General features: G+C 46.5%; 1 protein-coding gene across 2 annotated transcripts in view; it reads left to right on the top strand.

The window, feature by feature from the left end:
• Positions 1–13,679: 13,679 nt before the first annotated feature.
• Positions 13,680–19,782, top strand: part of NEXMIF (neurite extension and migration factor) — a 226,448-nt gene continuing 220,345 nt past the window's right edge. Inside the window, exon 1 of one of the 2 annotated variants that reach the window (XM_081846900.1) lies at positions 13,680–14,608. The gene's annotated coding sequence lies outside the window, so the exon portion shown is untranslated. The remainder of the gene's footprint in view (positions 14,609–19,782) is intronic. The other variant, XM_081846899.1, reaches the window with a different exon arrangement.

The following is a 19,782-nucleotide window of genomic DNA, read 5'->3' as shown; positions in this document are numbered from 1 at the left end:
TAGGCACAAAAGCATATTGGTTACATTTCCCATACTTAGACCAACAGTGATACATGTCCAACAACATAGTCCTTTAAATAAGTTGGGCGCTTGGGAACTCTGCCAGACCGCCGGGGACTGGTAGCCAAGTCCGGAGGGCCACACAGTTCTTGCTGAGGCTGTGGTGCGACCCTAGGTGGCGTTGGAACCAAATCCCCTGGATCCGCTGCTGTGGGTGGAGCCTCCGCAAGTGGAGTGGTCTGAGTCTGTGGTAAGTCTGGCAGACCCTCTGAAGCGGCTTGGTTCGGCTCCACGCTGGCAGTTTGCGAGGGAGGTGTAGGTGGGGCCTCGCCATCTGTACGTGTCTCTTCTGGAGCCGCAAGCGCAGTTGGGGGCACCTCGGTAGTGTCCAAGTCCCCAACCCTGCGCCTAAGCTGGTCTATGTGCCGTCGCCACAAGCGTCCGTCTTCGAGTGCCACCTGGTACGAGCGAGGTCCCGTGACTCCCACTACTGTGGCTGGCACCCAAGGAATGTCCCCCACATAGTTCCGGGCAAAGACCTGGTTTCCTGGGACAAATGACCGTGGCGCGTTGGCACAGCCTGGGGGTTCAGCCACGGCAAAGTCCGGGTGTAGCCGGTCGAGCGGTGACCTGAGGCGGCGGCCCATAAGCAGTTCAGCAGGACTCCTCCCTGTGGCCGCATGAGGGGTGATGTGTTGCACGAACAAGTATTCGGCGACCCGCTCATGCCAGTCTCCCCGGTCCAGGCGCGCCAGTGCCTCTTTTGTCGAGCGCACCATTCTTTCCGCTTGCCCGTTGCTGGATGGATGAAAGGGTGCCGTTAGGGCATGGCGGATGCCCAGTCCCAAAAGATACCGCTCAAACGTGCCTGACGTGAACTGTGGTCCGTTGTCAGAGACAAGGACATCAGGACACCCATGCGTTGCAAACAGGCCTCGCAGCACCCGGATGACAGCTTCGGTAGTGGTGGAGGGCATCAGGGCGACCTCCAGCCATTTGGAATAGGCGTCCACCACTACCATAAAGGTCCGGCCGTGAAAGGGGCCAGCCAGATCGATGTGCACCCTCGACCAGGGTGTCTTTGGCGTCTCCCAGGTGTGTCCCTTAGCTGCCGGTGGTGCAGGCCTCGACTCTTGGCACGCTTGACAGGCGGACACCCAGGCAGTGATGGCATCGTCCATATTAGGCCACCAGACATAACACCGAGCCAACGCCTTCATTTTGACAATTCCCGGGTGGCCAACGTGCAGAGCCTCCAGGACGCGCTGACGGAGTCCCTGGGGAATCACGACGCGGTCTCCCCACAGCAGACAGCCGCGATGAGCTGAGAGTTCATGTTGTCTGGTTGCGAAGGGCTGGAACTCTGATGCAAAAGGCCCTTGTGGCCACCCCCTCCACACCCAGTTGAGCACCCGGCTGATGGTGCGATCCTGGGCAGACGCGGAGGCCACAGTGGCAGCTGATACAGGCGCTGCCGGAAGATCCTCAATCAGAAGGAGCGATGAAGCTGGAGCCGGGTCTTCCACAAATGCTGGAAGAGGGCAACGGCTGAGGGCGTCGGCATGGCCCATCGATTTCCCCGGGCGATGGATGAGCCGGTAGTGGTAGGCAGCCAGGAAAACAGTCCATCGCAGCATGCGTGGCGAGAGGACCGGTGGAGTTGGACGATCACCGGCGAGGAGGCCCAGGAGTGGCTTGTGGTCAGTGATGAGGTCAAAAGTCCTGCCATAGAGGTATTCATGGAACCTCTTCACTCCAGCCACAAGTGCCAATGCCTCCTTGTCGAGCTGGCTGTAATTCCGTTCCGTCAGAGATAGTGTCCTGGAAAAGTAGGCGAGTGGTGCTTCTCTTCCATCTGGAAAACGGTGACTAAGGACAGCACCGATGCCAAAAGGTGAGGCGTCGCAGGCAAGGACCAGCGGCCTGGATTCACTGTACTGTACCAGCACACTGTCTGATGAAAGGAGAGCCTTAACCGCGTTGAAGGCCGCCGTCTCCCGATGACCCCAGGCCCAAGGCGTCTTTGTACTAAGGAGTCGGTGAAGAGGCTCAGCCACTGTGGCTTTGTGGGGCAGGAACATGTTATAAAAGTTCAGCAGCCCCAGGAATGCCTGCAACTCCGTCTTGTTCTTTGGGGTGGGGGCCTGCTGGATAGCGCGGATCTTGGATGTGGTCGGGTGAAGGCCGGAGGCATTGATAAGATAGCCCAGGAACTCTACCTGTGGAACGGCGATCTGGCACTTCTCCCTCTTTACCTTGAGCCCGGCCTCTTGGAACCTGGTCAGCACGGCACGGAGGCGCTCGAACAGCTGCTGGTGTGAGTCTGCAGACACCAAGACGTCATCAAAATATGGTACCACGCCCGGAAGCCCTTGCAGGAGACGCTCCATAAGGCTTTGGAAGATGCCAGGAGCCACACTCACCCCGAACTGCAACCGGCGGCAACGGAATGCCCCCCGGTGGGTGACGATCGTCTGGGCTTCAGCAGTGGCATCATCGACTGGCAGTTGTTGATAGGCTTGGGCAAGGTCCAGCTTAGCGAAGACCTTACCCTCACCCAGGGAATGCAGCAGGTGTTGGACAACAGGAACCGGATAAGCGTGCTGCTGAAGTGCCTTGTTGATCGTGCACTTGTAGTCAGCGCAGATTCTCACCGACCCATCTGGCTTGACAGGCGTGACGATGGGGGTTTCCCACTTGGCGTGGTCAACCGGCTCCAAAACTCCTTGGGCGATCAGTTTGTCCAGTTGTTCGTCCACCTTAGCCTTGAGAGCAAAGGGAACCCGGCGTGGCTTTAGCTTGATGGGGGCGACTTGTGGATCAAGGCTAAAGGAGATGGGCGTACCTGTATATTGCCCCAAGGTGCCGTCAAAAACCTCGGCAAAGTCTTTGACCAGACCCTCAGTCTCTGCGTTAGAGATGCAGTTGATGCCGGTGACTTCCAGGCCGAGGGCATCAAACCAGTCTAGCCCTAGGAGGCTTGGCCGCTGACCTTCGACCACCACCAACCGGAGCAGGCCCGAAAAATCCTTGAAGGCAATCCGGAACCGGCCAACGCCTACCACGGGAATGTCGTTTCCCTGGTAGTCTCTCAGGTGTACGCGGTGAGAGTCGAGTTGCCTTTTGGACACTCTGGGTACCAGTCTTTTGATGGTGCTCCACGACACGATGGACAGGGCAGACCCGGTGTCGATCTCCATGTCACATGGAGCTCCTTCAATGAGCACCGTGACGTTCAGCTTGCGTCGCGTAGGCGAGTCGGTTTGGCCAATCGTGGTTCCAGACGGGCAGCGGCAGTTGGTGAGAGCGAAACAACTTTCCTTGGCAGACTGGAGGGAAGGCTTGGACTTGCGAGTCGATGAAGGGGGGGTGTCAGACGGAGCCGATCGGCAGACCTTAGCGATGTGGCCCCTTCTGGAACACTTCCTACAGATGGTGTCTCTGAATCGACACTTGGCACGGGAATGGTTGCCTCCGCAGCCGGCACATTCCGGTTGGCCCTTGGACTTCTGTTGGAACTTCCTGTGCTCCCGCTTTGTCTGGTGCACGTCATCGCCTTCACTGGAGGATGCCTCATCACTGCTGGCCTCTTCATGATGCACCGGAACTGGCTCCCTAGCAAGACGCGGGCTGCTGCACTTGCGGATCTCCTGGGCGGAGCGTTCAGCAGCTTCTGAGGCCACAGCCTCCTCAATGGCTTTCTGCAGCGTGAGGTCTGGCTTGGCGAGGAGACGCCGTTGCAGATGGATGTCCCGGACCCCGCAGACGATTCGATCCATCAGGGCATCGTCTAAGTCTCGGAACTCACAGTGCATTGCAGCCTGTCGCAGGGCGGTGGTGTAGTTGTTGATTGACTCCCCCTCTGCCTGGTTCCGGTGGTAGAACGCATGGCGGGCAGCAATCTTGGACGGCTTTGGTGCGTAGTGGTTGCGGAGCTTCTCTTGGATCGTGTCCCATGGTGTTGCCTGGACTGCTTCGGGCGCAACCAATGCTCGGGCCGTCTCAAACACCTCAGGCCCACAGAGGCTGAGGAATAGGCCCCGCTTCCGATCCTTTGATACTGCTGTCAGCTCGTTGGCTTGGAGGTAGCAGTCGAACCAAGCGAGGTAGGAATCCCATGATTCAGAGGCTGGCGCAAACGGCGGTAGAGGCACAAGTGAAGCCATGATTCCGATGCCGGCGTGAAGGGCGATGGATGGAACACAGTGCTCTAGCCAGAACAGTCAGCTCTGAATTGGTTCTGTCCAGTGATTTCGCTCTGTGATTTCGCTCTGTGATTCAGCTCAGTGATTCAGCTCAGTTCAGAGGCTGGCCGCATCTGGCTGTGCTCTGATGTCCATCAATCCCATCCTCGTCGCCAGTGTTAAGTTGTGGGTTGACATAGCCGACGACACAGCGATTTCTCCAACTAGCTCTTTATTTCGTAAGCTGGAATAGAACTGACTGCAAACAGCTCAGCCGGCCTGCTTTTATAGGCAGCCGGCTGTCAACATTGTAACAACAACAGCCCAGAGTTCCCGCCTAAAATAACTGACGCGGACCTGAGGGAAAACTATCTACAGACCTGATTGAAAACTATATACAGTATCCCCCTGCTGGCCCAGGGTTTGTTTGTTTTTTTAAACTTTTCAAAGGTTGAATATTATTGTTACCAATCCTTATTTACAGTTTTATTGTTTTATCTTTTTATGAGTTTGGGGAGTGGTGGTTTGTTTGTTTTTTTTAAACAATCAAGCAGTGTATCCATTTTATGATATAAATAGCAAATAAAATATTTAGCCATGATAACTAAAGGAAGGCAGAGACTGTATATCTTCGGATTAGTTAGGGATGGTAGTGGAATTCACTAATGAACTGGCCAGGAGTCTGCTTGTCCACTCTGCAGCAAGTAGATGCAGATTTTTCCAAACATGACATTTGTTACAATAAAATTTAGTCAGTTACCCTCATAATCAACAATTGATCTTAAGTGTCTGCTAACTGGGAACTGCTGAAATGTGTATTCACTGTAACTTCTGCCTCATTGATTCACTGTTGAGTTGATTAGGCTAGCTATTAACTACCATTAGCATTCAATTTTTTGTTGTTGACCTCCCTCTTTTTCTTTTGCTCACTGTGACTTAGCCAAACACACACATGGAAAGTGTAGCCATTGTCTTACACCTTAATGTGAACCTGATATTTATTAATGAAACATAAAAATGGGCTTTGCTTGTATTTTGTGAGTGTTAAAATGTAAGCCTGATGCATTTATTTTTTTCTAATAATATCATTACATGATATCATTATAACTGTTAACTTTCTAATCACCCTGTTTATGTTTACAACTTTTCATTATAAATCTTCCATCGTTTTTGTTATTTTTTTTCTGGGGGAAAGTGTATGACTGGGTTTGGGGAGAAATCATAAGCACACACTGCAAGCTATGCCTTGAATAATGTGAACTGGGTTTCTTTGGGATGCTGGGGGTTGTGTGTTGCAGAATCATAAATACACAGTGCCCTGACATCTGTCCCATTCTAGAACTAAGTGGTGCATTTAATGGTTTGGGGAAAACATAGCATCACCCTAACCCCATCACTGTTCTACCCCTGCCCTGTCGAAACCCAAATAAAATTAATTTTACCACCACCACCACCCATTTCCCACCAGTTCATCCTAAAAAAAAAAAAATAGAGTTTCCATTTCTGGGGGACTGTGCTCCATGTACAATAATTTTTATGTATAAATTCAGCGGATATTAATTATTACAAACCACCCTTTTAACTTAAGCCACTCCTTCTGCAATTCATTACAATTTCAACAGTACCACTAAAAATAATTGCACCCAGTGGAGCCTCCACCTTCAGTGGCAGTCACTCTTTCTGCTCAGCACAACAAAGTAACTGGCTGCGATAAATTCACAAAGCATCCACTGTCCCCATGCTTAGCATGTGTGACTAGGGGAGGGAGAATTACTGGCAGCATTGAACTACAGTGGTACCTCGGGTTACATACGCTTCAGGTTACATACGCTTCAGGTTACAGACTCCGCTAACCCAGAAATAGTGCTTCAGGTTAAGAACTTTGCTTCAGGATGAGAACAGAAATCGTGCTCCGGCCGGCGCGGCAGCAGCAGAAGGCCCCATTAGCTAAAGTGGTGCTTCAGGTTAAGAACAGTTTCAGGTTAAGTACGGACCTCTGGAACGAATTAAGTACTTAACCCGAGGTACCACTGTACATTTTTTATACCACCCTTTAATTCTGGCCCATGCACAGTGTTATTTTGCAGAAATACAGTGCAGTCTGCACCACTTCAGTTCATGTTGTGGTGGGGAGGGCAGGGTGGGTTTGATAGGAGGATGAGTAGTGCCAGAGCAATGTCTCCTCTCCACCTAGGCTTGGAGGGAGGCAGGTGACCAACCTGCTGTGCTTTACAAAGCACTGAGGGCAGTAATTTATACAGCCAATCAATCAAAACCCCACACAGAGATAATTGCATTTGCAAATGTAATGCTATTTGCAAACTTCCCTGATGGACACCAGCATGTCCACAGGTCATTATATTTATCACTTTTGGATTTTGCTTCTGGCTATTACAATTTCCCCTGCCATTTGCAGAGTATTTCTACAGGTCACTTTATAAAAGGGAAGTTTGTGTTGCTCTGGAGGTGATGGGGTAAGCGGCATGAAAAAAATGTGTAGGCTTCAGTGAGGTAGCCCATGAACTGACCTGGCTGCACAAACTCCTCCTTTTAACTTCAGTGTCAAGTCCAAGCCCTGCAAACTTTTGGGAGGCACTGCCATCTGCAAGCAAGAACTACCATGAGCTCAGCTCAGAATACTTTAGGTGTTTTTCTCAAAGAGGAGTTGGTGGTGGTTGTTTTCACAAAATGCAAACCAAGGGTCAATGACATAGGCCACTCATTTGCTTGACAAGATAAGCTGTTAATAGGCTAGTTAGCTGACAAAGAACAGGCACTGAGGATTGATGAGTCCATCACCTCCTCATCCTCACATAAGCAGACAGATAGCAATCCTGATAGCAAGATGCATACATCAATGTGCAATTATTGGCTCATTGAGTTTTCAGCCAGCTCAGAAATCAATAACTGTTATTTTCGAAAAGAGAAAGGATCAGATCAGGAACAGTTAAAAATAGTGAAGTGAGAACCCAAGCAAAATGGTACAAGTGTCCGTTGAATCGTTAGAATTGCATTAGATCCCTCCTTTAGGGAAGACTGTTGCATCCATGCCCTGCTTGTGTGGCAGACAGGTGTTGTGGACAGTATCTCCATCTCTCATGTAGGACACTGAGGGTTTGGTGTCCTGTCAGGGAGTTCCCACTTCTTTAAGGGAAGTCTCCATGGCTCAGTGGTAGAGCCCATGCTTTGCGGGCAAAAGGCTCCTGTTTCAATTCCTGGGATCTCCAGGCAGGGTGTTGGAATCTGTAGACCTCAAGAGGTCATTGGACTACAACTCCCATCATCCCTGGCCACTGGCCATGCTGCTGAGGCTGATGTGAGTTGGAGGCCAACAACATCTGGGGTGTTGTTGGTTCCCCATCTCTATGTTACAGGATTAAGGATTTCTAATGGGACGCAGGTGGCGATGTGGTCTAAACCACAGAGCCTAGGGCTTGCCGATCAGAAGGCCGGCAGTTCAAATCCCCACCACGGGGTGAGCTCCCATTGCTCAGTCCCTGCTCCTGCCAACCTAGCAGTTCAAAAGCACGTCAAAGTGCAAGTAGCTAAATAGGTACCACTCCAGCGGGAAGGTAAACCGTGTTTCCATGTGCTGCTCTGGTTCACCAGAAGCGGCTTAGTCATGCTGGCCATATGACCCGGAAGCTGTACGCTGGCTCCCTCGGCCAGTAAAGTGAGATGAGAGCTGCAACCCCAGAGTCGTCCATGACTGGACCTAATGGTTAGGGGTCCCTTTACCTTTAAGGGAGAATCCTCAGCCATTTGACACAATTTCCAGGATTCCTTGGTGGAAGCCATGACAGTTAAATTGGTATAAAATAGAGACTAGTTTGCAGTGTACATGTGCCTCTAAAGGAAGGAATAGTAAGATGATAGAAGCACTCTTAAGAGTTAAATTAGAAATGATCCTAACAGGTTGTTCTAAAGATTTGAGCCACATTATTTCTTTCTAAGAGGTCATCACTAAATCACTCAATGATGTGGACACACACACTATTTTGGCTTCTGAAGGTGCCTTAAAGGGATGTGTTCTTAATGTGGTGCAGGCCATAGTGAATTGTGGTATTCTTTTAAATTCTACAATACTTTTAGCTATAGCCATTTACAAACAATTACAATAAAGATGGATACAATATACATCTTTGTCTCAGAAAAGAGGGTTACTTTTAAAGGAAACAACTATGATCACATTAATAGAAAGAAAGAAAAAACTTATCAAAACTTAACAACATATCAAAACCATACTGAACTTTCTAGATGTCATAAGACAAATGGAGACCATACCTCTAGAAGGACTGTTTTGTTCATATTTCATTTCATCTTACATAATACATTGCTATTTTTACATCAGAGTTAACTCCCACAGCTTGTTTACCCCATCACTACTCTAATGTTATATCTGAGTTTCCATTTCTGTCATGTTTCCACACCAGTCTATTATTTTTCTTTTTTAAAAAAACAACAATCCAATGAAAAATCGAATTGTCGTTTGTTTTGATAGGGCAGTACAACACTGGGAGGGAAAAAAAGAGCACTCAGACACGACACTTTAAAGTGAGGACCTGTGCCTGCAAAGTGTGGGGCAAACACAAGTCTGGATGAGCGCTTGGTGTTTATTTCTCCTAATTTTTGTATGTAATATTCACTAATATAATGCATTTCTGCATATATCATTTTCACTAATACATGCTTTTTAAATGAACACTTTCCCCTAACATATGCAAACAATACACAAACGGAAAAGTTGTTATCCTTAAAAAGTCACATTTCTCTGAATTTTGTGATGCAGTTCTCCAGAAAAAAAATGAGCATAAAAGTGCCATGAATTAGTAAGAATAACAGAAAAATCAAATATATTGGGTGGAATCGCTTGCAAAAATCTGTGTCATAGACAAACTACACACAAATACGCTACAAATTTTCATGAGGGCTCCTTCAGGGCAGTGGTGGAATTGCAGCAAACTACAATTTAAGATTGGAAAAATGAGATACTGAGATAAACCTAAATTGGCAGGTGTGCCCACCCCTAGATTTCCAGACAGTTCTACCAGCATGAGAGGAGTCCAAATTCATGAAGTATTTCTCATGGCAAACAGTTCAGCAAACAGGTGAGTTCAGCACCTTTTGAAAAGAAAGTAAGCCCTATGCATTTAATTTATTTTCCTTACTTGAAAAAACTTGAGTGTTTTCAGCTCTGTTTGTGCTGTTTGAGTGGCTTATCTAAATTTACTTCAACCAGGAACCTAGTTTTGGAAAATGGGTAGAAGATGTACTTTCATCCTATGACTCCATTTTAATGTGACAAGGACAACAACGTAGACCTAACCAGTGGGAAAAACCAACTTATAAGCCAAAAGTTTTAGGCTTAATATGCAATTTTTAAGCTTAGATATAGACTCAGTTCTGTTTTAAAACTTGGTTTTTTTAGTTGAGTTTTAAATATGTTGCACGCTGAAAAGTGCATATGAAGGGAGGTGCACAGGGGGTTAGACCTTTGCATTATCAAAGGAATTCAGTTTGCCCAGATCCTCTTCTAACTCAGTATTCATTACTGACTCACACAATAAAAGTTGCTGTCTCCAGGTTGGGTGGGGTCAGCTAAGTCAAACCCCCCTTTAAAATTATCTTTCCAGTGCATCAATATCAGTCTTTTGGACACAGTAAGGGCACAAAAAATCCATCTATGTTGTCTAGTTGTCAAATTCTGTATAGTAGGCACATAATTCAAGAGAATATTTTCCTCTGAAAATTTAAACTGTTTTCTGCAGTCATGCTTATACAATCCAATACTTTCTCCCAAAACGTAGTAAGCATTGGACATTGTAAAAAACATGTGCTTCAAAGAAGCATTATCCTTTTAACATCTCCAACAGAATGCTGTCTTAGACAGTCCTTATCTATATAAATGTAATGATAGCCAGTAAATTCTAAATATTATTTTCTATTGTATAAGTCATACTTTAAGATCCATAGTCACATTTACTATGGAAGCTAAAACACTTTCCACAGTTTAGGTAATATATGAACCTCCAATTTTTTGTTCCACCCATTTCTTAAAATCTTCATATTGGATTGATTTATTGATAACAAATAGCTAAAAAAATAAATAGCCTTTTTGTTTCAAAGGATCTGATCAATTGTTCTAATATCTCTGGTATTCCAGAAGCTATAAAAGCTGTCAGTCCAAACAAAGTTGTTAACAAGTGTCGCAGCTGCAAATATTGCCATTGGGCTACATCTGATAGATGGTATTTATTGCTTAAAACAGCATACGTGTAAAATTAATCTTCCTCATCTATCAGTTGATTCAAAGTCAGTATGCCAGTTTCCATCCAATTTTTCCATGTTACCATATTTTTCCAATTTCTGAAGTTGGGTTTCTTCATGAAGTAAATTTAGCATAGAGAATTTGATTGAAATTATTCTTTATTGGGCATTATATTCCATATCTTTCTGAAAAAAAAATGTTTTGAGAGGCTCCCAAGTTCTAATATATTTGATCCTAATACTGTCCATCCAACCGGAGGACATATACATATACACATACACATATACACACACACATTCTAAAAGCTCCAGATTCATAATACTGAATCCTCCTTCATTAATTTGTAGTTGCATTTTTTGTAAAGATATTTTTGGAGTCAAATAATTTATTTTTTGGAAATATTGTCCAGATATTTGAACTGGAATTCCCCTCAGAATATAGATTAATTTGGGAATAATATTCATTTTGGGAGATTTCACCCTTCCCCAAAGGGCAAGGTGTACTGACTCCCATCTATTAATATCTGAAGGAACCTATTTAATTATTTTATTTATATTACATGTTACTGAGTTATATCCTAAACCCAATGAAGTTACAAAAACAAAGGGTTGTGGGGCCTATCACACCTTATGACTGCTGGACAATTGTTGTTTGGTGGATACCATGGAACAAATTCAGTCCCTTGAGTCCAAGGCAGCTGAACCTGAGAAGCTGAGGGAGGCAAAAGAATCTTTGGAAGAGGCCTTCAGGGAGAAGATGCTAGTGTCCCGCCACCAGAGTAATACTTCGAAGCAAGATTAGGCAAGCCTTTGCCCATAAATGTTCAAGTGGACTCTGAGTGCACATGCGTCCTGCTGCTTTAATGGGCTGCTGACTCTAAGTGGTGGTGCTATTTTATTCTGCTCCTATCATGTTTCTATGGCTGTCTTGGGGGAAGTTATTTTGTGCTGCCTAATTCTAAGCTTTATGCTGTTATTGTGATCCAACTTGGATGAGACAGTAGTGGCCTGGTAGTGAGTCCCAACAAATCAGATGAAGAATAATGAGACAAACCACCTAAAATTCTGCTTCCACTAGAATTTATCAATATTATGCAATAGGTATATCATATATGTATTTTATAACACGGGTTGTTACTTGTGAAGCATGCCTTTAGTTTGTAGAGTTCCCTGCCATGATTTAAATTTGCCTCCATTAATTAATTACTCAGAGGTTTAGCTGACTGAAGTATCAGTTACACAGATTAAATTCTGCCATCCTATCCAGCAGTTTCTCCCTTTCCTCATTATTTGGAAAGGGCCCGGATACAAGGGGCACTCTGTGCATGTTTGTAGCGTTCTCTTTATTTTGAGATTCTAAAATCTGCAATTTGGCAGTGGAAAGCAGGTACTGTATGGGACTACAATCCCTGTTTTGAATGAGAGGTGTGGATTCTGCACATACTGCCATTATTATGATGCCACAGCAATATGCGTTAAGAAGATATTAGTGCTGTATCACGTAAAGGAACAAGCCTTTTGCTTAATTATACATTGGGTGGACACAGCTTCATATGTACTATAGAGCAGATCAACCCAATCTACTTTATTTCCTCCTTTCAAATGGAAGTGTTCTTTTTTTATTATGACTTTACCAGATTTCAGTGATTTTTAAAATTAATTTTGTTGATATGTAGGTTTTTAAAATGGTAAATTGCCTTCTGCCACACAGGTAAAGTTCAAATACTGTTACCAGATCATAATGGTATACAAGTCTAGGGGGACAAAGATAACAACTTGGTGCCCTCCAGATGTTGTGCACTAAAACTATCAGCCCCAACCAATGGATGGTTGGGGAATGGGAGTTTTGGCCACAACATCTGCATGGTAGCTACCTCTACTTTACAGCAGTCTGGCATGCAGAAGAGCCCCCAGGTTCAATCCCTGACCTCTCCTGGTATGTCTGGAGAAGAATGTGGTGTAGTAGTTAGTGTGCTGGTCAAGACCTGAGAGACCAGGGTTCAAATCTCCACTTGGCCATAAAACTCACTGGGTGACCTTGTGACAGTCACTGCCTCTCTGCTTAACCTACTTCACAGGGTTGTTATGAGAATTAAATGAGGAAGGGGAGACCGTGTATGCCACCTTGAGCTTCTTGGAGGAAAAGGTGGGATATAGCCACAATAAAATACATAAAATACATACACACATGAATGTGGATCATTCCCAACCTGGTGTCCTGTGATGCTCTGGGTGGAGCTGATGAGAGTTGTGGCCCAAAACATTTGAAGGACACCAGCTTGGGGAAGGTTGTAAAGACAGTGCTGGGCTAGAAGGGTCACTGGTCTGACTTCATGGATAGTATCTTCCTTTAGCCTGTAAATCAGAAAAGCCCCTTATTCAAATCTCAGTAAGCGGAGCTTTAAAATGCTTGGCTCCTCTCTCATACCTCCAGCTTTAGGAGCAACGTGGAGACTGCACTGATCTCCTTTATAGGCTTGTCATAAGGATAGGTTAGGTACTGCAAAAGTTCCAAAGGGTAGTCATGCTAGTGTTGAGTCTTGTGGCACCTGAGCATGAAGTACATATATGAATAATTTTTTGTTTTGTAGTCTAAAGACAGAAAAGATACATAAAACTGGCTCTAATGTATGTGGCAAAGAGTATATCATTTGCTTTGTAAGCAGAAGGTCCTAGTTTCATTTCCCTGCCCCATCTACCTGGAGCTTCTTCCACTTATTTATTTACCTTATTTATAGAAATACCACCTTGCTGGTGGAGATGTACTTGGTCCTCCTCTCCCCAAATTTTATCCTCACAAGAACCCTGCGAGGTAGGTTAGACTGGGAGCGAGTGACTGGCCCAAGGTCACCCAGTGACCTTCATGTCCGTGTGGGGACTGAACCCCGGCCCCTCAGATCATAGTCCAGCACTCTAACCACTGCACCACACAGGCTCTGCAGTTAGCGCAGGTAACGCTGATCTAGAATTCTAGATGAACGAGTGTCCTAACTTGGCACGAGCGAGATAGCTTCCTAAACCCATTTTAATATAAATACGAGGTAAGGCAGGAGATGCGCTTGGAGACGAAAGAGCCGCCGTAGTTGCTGCCGTCGCCTTACGCTGCCGTTGCTTCGAGCGGCTTAGAGGAAAAGGGCCATTCCTAGGAGCGGCCCCTCCAATTTCAGAACTTTCTGCTCTCCTCTGTGATCAATACCCTGTGGCGGCGGCGATTCAACTCGCGGGAAACGGGAGCGGCGGCGGAGAGCAGGTAGCGCAGGGTCGCCGCTGGCGCGCGCTCGGTTGTGCAGCTACCGCTGCCTGCGCCGCAGCCTCCTCCAAGCGCGCCTCCAGAGCGCCGGGGGTTGCGCGCCCTTTATATGCCAGGTGGCCGCGCGTCGTTGCGCGCGCCGCTTTTCAGTGGGGTGGAGGAGGAGGAGGAGGAAAGACTGCGAGTGAAGAGAGGAGAGAGACTTCATAGTATTAAGGGGGTGTGGGGAGAGAGGGAGAGGCAGAAAAGCGAGCGCCGGCTCTGCCTGCCTAGCGGGCGAAGGGAAGCCTCATCTGCCCGTGAGAGCGAGACGGAGAGCGGCGCGGCTGAGGCAACAATGGCAGCGGCGGCGGCGGCGGCGGCGGCGCATTAGGCACCTTCTGAATGGGCAAAAGCAACCCGGGTGGGGGAGGCGGAGGAGGCGAGGAAGCCCCAGCAGCCGCGGAGGAGGAGGAAGGCGGCGGCGGCGAGGAGGAGGAGGCAGCGGCGGCGGCGGCGGCAGTAGTAGTAGCGGCAGGAGGAGCAGGCGCGCCCCCCTTCCTGCCCGGCCGGCGGGAGCTGCGCGGGGCCGAAGCTTGCGGGCGCCGGCTGGCACAACTGCGGGGACCCTCGTGCCGCACGAGCCGCGCCGGCGGCTCCATCATCTCCATCTCCATCCTTTTCTCCTCCCAGAGGAGGAGTAGGTGGCGGCGGCGGCGGCGGCAGCAGCAGAGGCACCAGCAGAGGCAGCAGGAGAGGAAGGCGCGTCCACCTGCACGCGCTGGAGCGCCGGGCTCATGGAGAAGCGGCGGCAGTCCTGAGTGCCGCAGCAGCAGCAGCCGCCGCCGCCGCCACCACGGACTCGCTCTCACGCCTGCTGTGGAGCAGCCCCTGCCCGGGCAGGCCTCTCCGCCTCCTTCGCTCCAAGGTAAGCTTTTTCCCCCCCTTCCCCATTCTCGTATCAAGGCGTCGCCTACTCAGGGTGGGTAGACCCTTTTGTGCGAATCCGGCGGGGACAGCGGCGGCTCTTCTCTAAGGCTTGCTTGGCGCTGCAGCTGCATCAGACCAGGAAGGAGGGGAGGGGAGCGCTGATGCAGGCAGCCCGAGCACTGCAATCCTTCGAGGGAGGGCCCCCCACCTCGGCTCTCTTTTTTTAATACGGAGAGGAGGCCAAATAAGCTGCAGGGATGCGCGCGCGCGCGTGTTTGTGGGGGCAGATGATGGCTAGGAATGGCTTTGCTTTCTCTCTCTCGCTCTCTCTCTCTTAGGAGAGAGCCTGCAGGTCTGGGTTGCTGGGTGGGGGGTGTCCGCCAGAATTGAAGCATAAATTGTGCCAATCAAAATACCTCCGATCCAGGGCGGTGAGCGCGAGGGGGATTGTAAAGGGTTGAAAGGAAAGGAGGGGGGAGCGTGCGAAGATGGTGGGGGAGCGCATGGTGTTTTAAGTTCATACATCTCTTTTTAGAAAATCTGTCAAAAAAGAAGGGGGGAAGAGAATAGAATCAAAATCACATATCCCCCCCCCTTTGTTAAATGCGGGCTGCTTTAAAACCTGAATCCTCCTTGCTGCTTTTCTGTGGAATGCAGGAGCCAGAGGTTACCATAATTAATTAGCAGCTATTTTAATGTATGGTCCCCTGGGTGGGGAGAGGGTAGAAAAAAAGAGAGACTGTGTGTGCATGTGTGTGTGTGTATGCATGGCATTGAAAATGTTGGCTTGCTAAAAAGTGAATGAGTGCTCCAAATTGGATGTTTCTCTGTGCGTGGATGCATGGAATCTGCCGATTTGGGGATGAAATTATAGGCCCCTGAATTAAAGATTTCAAGATGCCTCCTTCTTGACATCCTGTAGGCTTTCAAAAGTTAAATGCAGCAGCATTTAAAGCCACTTCTTGAGAAGGATAATGCCCACTTTATTTGTGTGCAGAGAAAAATGTTTATCAGATGGTTCTTCGCCAGGGGTGTGATTATTTATTTCATGGTTCATGCTTAGGAATTTAGTGTTCTGCTAAATTTTTGAATTAAAGCACTGTGTGTGTTCAGTGCAGGGAGGGGGCTGGAAGTGGATTTCCCTATTGCAGGGGTTGCTCCTCTGTTGGTCAGCAATTTGCTTTAGGTAGCAACTGAGAACTGCTCCACATTATGAAAAGGAAAGAGGTCACTAAGTGATCCTTCCTTGCCATCTTATTCTTTTTACACACTGGCCAGCACATGACTCTGTGCTTCTTGTTTACTGCAGATAAGGTTTTATTGAGGGATAGAATTACTTTATGGGGGGGGGTGTAGTGACCAAGGAATGGCCAGAAGACCCTAAAAACATTAAAGTTTATTGTCACTTCCCATATTAAACAGGGTAATTGGACAATGCTGGTTGACTATCTGAAACTCTTCCCAAGTGAGAAACACAGCTATGAATATAATTAACCATCTGTCCAGTGAGAAATTCGAAATTGGGCTTTTATCCTTCACGTTCTTTAGTTTGATGCCTAAATTTATTGACTGCTTCTGCACATGTGCCACACAAGAAGAGGGCTTTGGCTTGCAAAGTGCATTTCACGTGTGTGTATATTGATCATGGGCTTTTGGTGGTGGTTGTTTTATTAACTATACAGTACTAATTGCAGGTGATATGATAACAGCATGTCAGAGCAGCTCTGCAGAAGCTTAATGATGCAGTAAAGGGTTCACAGACATTGTCTTAAGTGCCACCTAGATAAATGTAGTTCCTACTGAAGATATTTCTTTTTGCTCCCAGCGAATTCTGTATGTTCACATTAATTGAAGAACTGTGCGGAGAGCCAGAAGATATGTGTGTGATTTTTTTTGGTGGTGGTGGTGGTGGTGGTGGGGACTCGTTTTGTGGTCATGTTTCACTTTTCTTTTTATAGCTTTTTCTACCCCTTTCCCCAGTGCCCTGCTAGCTTTTCTCCATAGCCACGTTCCCTTCCTAACTACAAAAACCCTTGCTTTGGTGGCAGAGCATCCGCTCTGCCTGCAGAAGGTGCCATGTTCAAGCCCTGGCATCTCTAGGCACAGTTGAGAATGGCTTCTGCCTGAAACCACAGATAGCTGCTACCAGTCAGGGTGGACAGTACTGAGCAAGATGGACCAAGGGGATGACTTGGTAAAAGGCAACTTCCTATGTTATTTAGGCACCTATTGACAGAACTTCAGTGTAGCCTTGTAGTAGTCACCTAGCCAACTGTGTGTGTGTTTGTGTGTGCCAGCCTGATTGCTAGTAAGTGAACTATACATATTTGGTGGGGGGCAGGTGGTATTTTATGTTTTGTAGCTTACTCTTTTCAATGGGCTTGGAGTATGTGATGCATGTAAAATACCTATCCTCTCAAGGGAGTGACTTCTGTTTGTTTTCCATCAAAAGGTTCTGAAACCATTCAATGGATTGCATTTCGACGAGTTATCATTGCCTAAAAGGTAGCCTTTCTGAACCTGGTGTTTTCCCCATGTGGTTTGGACTACAAACAGTACAAGCCACTGTGCTGGCAGGTGCTGATGGGAGTCCAAAACATTTGGAGGGCCCCTGGTTGGCAAAGGCCTGACTGTGGTGTCCAGGTAATGCTTTATTAGAAGAAACTTGTTCTTAGGTTCCTAGAGCTACAGTTTTCAGAGTGCTTTAACAATCAACCCCTCTTCACAGGGATTGTGGGAAATGTACCTTTTTGAGGGGAATGGGTCTCCTAACGTCTCTCAGCACCATGGGCGTAGCCAGGATTTATGTTGGTGGGGGGGGAATTGAGCTATCTGTGACGTGATTGGTCAGTTAGTTAAGTATTTTTTATATATTTACTTGATGGGGGGGTAGTTGCATGGGAGCTACGCTATGCTCAACCTTTAGCAAACTACAGCTCCCAGGATTCTTTGTAGGAAGCCATGACTCTATAAAGTGGTATCATAATGCTTTAAATGTGTGGCGTGGAATTGGCATTTTCTTCACACAATATATGTATTGGAGTTTGGGAAGGGGGGGTCTTGTTGACTTCCCACAGGCATCTGGTTGGCCACTATAAGAACAGGATGCTGGATCAGATGGGCCCCATGCCAGATCCAGCAGCGCTCATCTTATGTTATTTATCAGTAACAAAATCCAGAGAAGATCCAGTTTTGACTTTGAGCTTACTGGAATATAGTGGGACTGAATATATGGGCCAATGCAGAAAATGGCAATCATCAGCACACTGCTTTTTAAAAACAAATATTTGACAAAAGAACAGACTGGTTAAATAGTCAACAATTATGTAAGCACATGAGTAGGGTCTGACGTGCTGCGTCTCTGTTGAATCAACCTGTTCAGTGAATAAATCTGCTATGCACCACTGCTTTTGTTTCATTTCTGGGAGAGAATAAACTTAACTTGCACACTCTGAATCTCTCTTACCTGTATTAGAATCTTCTACCCTCAAATCCTAACTTTGGAGAAAGGAGTGCCTATCCTACACACACACACACACACACACACACACACACACACAGACGTGCTTTAGAATTCATGTTGACAGTCATTCTCCATTGGTCTGTGTCTTGATTATTGACATTGAAAATGGCAATGGGCCGTGCAAGGCTACATATATTTGGGGCTCTTGGCTTGCAGGGGCAGTTCCAGTAAATAATTATCCTCAAAGCGTTAGCCAAAGGATGGTTATTGAGCAAGTCAGTTGCGCATTATCTTTTCATACATCTGGCTTACAACAAAGATGGTTCAACTGTACTTTTTCTAGCCAAAATGAGATAGTACCAGAGAGGTTTGCCTGTTTCTCCATTTGTTTGGGACTCTCCTTACAAAGTGTTTATTATGTTTAAAAGGCTGTTGTGTGACTTTTCATTATTGATGCTGCTCAGAACATTTTATTCACGATATTGACCATGCCAATAGGATCTTGAACTATATTCTGCTTTAATTGCCATGGTGCATGTTTCATACGTAGAATTTTATTGGAATGAGAGCATTCAGTAGAAGGATTTCTTTTAACCAGAGGATTTAAATTTTTCATCCTCTTATTCGGGCAAGCTGCAAATGTCCATTGCCCTTTCTTGAAATTCATTTGTTTCTAAGAGAAGGTAATGAAGACCATGGCTATTAAGCAGTAAGTCCTATTGGATTCAATGGGGCTTACTCCCAGGTAATTTCAGTTAGGGTTGCAGGCTCAGATTTTCAAATCTTTGCAGAATGTAGCTGATCCTACTTTCTTGGAAATACAATATCCGTTGTTCCATATTTGTTAAATTTTGATCTGCTTCCCTTACTCCCAAGAGCCTTTTTGTATTCCTTCCTGAAGACTTGTTGGGCATAATCTGATCCAAAATCTATCAATGCCTCAAGGAAAATTTCTGTAACTATGAAGAAGCAGAAGACTTGGAGGCTCCACAAAACTAACACCCCTCATATTGCCTATCGTTTTTTGGGTCTGCACTTCAGGTGAGTTGGTGGCAGCAGTTTAAAGACCTTAAAATTGGTGTGTGAAGCAATCAGAATGCCATTGCTGATTAGCAATTGCAATTTACAGCCCATTCATGGCTTTAGACAATACGACTAAAGGAATACTGGGAAGCAGCTCAATCTAACGTGGTACCTATTTTCAGCTGGAAGGTAACCATGTATGTGGTGCCAGGCATTTCAAAAGGGGTTTAGCATTCACAATATAGTCAAATTTTCAAAAGGTGATAATCAGTTCTTGTTTACTGAAGGTGAAGTTTTGGGGATAGATGCTGCAGTGGGAGCTGTCTCTAAACCTTGAAGATTATTTTTTTAAAAAATCTAATCCCATTTATGTATGCAAAATATTGAAAAGTCATTCTCTGTAGACTTATTAGGATTGTAGAGTTGGAAGAGACCCCAAGTGACATCTAAACCCCTGCAATGCAGGAATCACAACTAAAGAATCCCTGATAAACCTCTCTTTTAAAACCCTAGTGATGGAGGCTCCATCCCACTACTGAACTGCTCTCACTGTCACAAAGTCCTTACTAATGTTTAATCAAATTGTCCTTTCTTGTAGCATTAATCCATTTGTTTGGGTCCTACCCTCTGGAAAAGCAGGAAACAAGCTTGTTCAATCTTTTGTGCATCTTCTCCATGCCATATAT

Source organism: Podarcis erhardii (genome assembly GCF_964252035.2).
Source record: "Podarcis erhardii genome assembly, chromosome: Z".
Lineage (NCBI taxonomy): Eukaryota > Metazoa > Chordata > Lepidosauria > Squamata > Lacertidae > Podarcis > Podarcis erhardii.
This window is presented reverse-complemented; position numbering and strand designations above follow the sequence as displayed.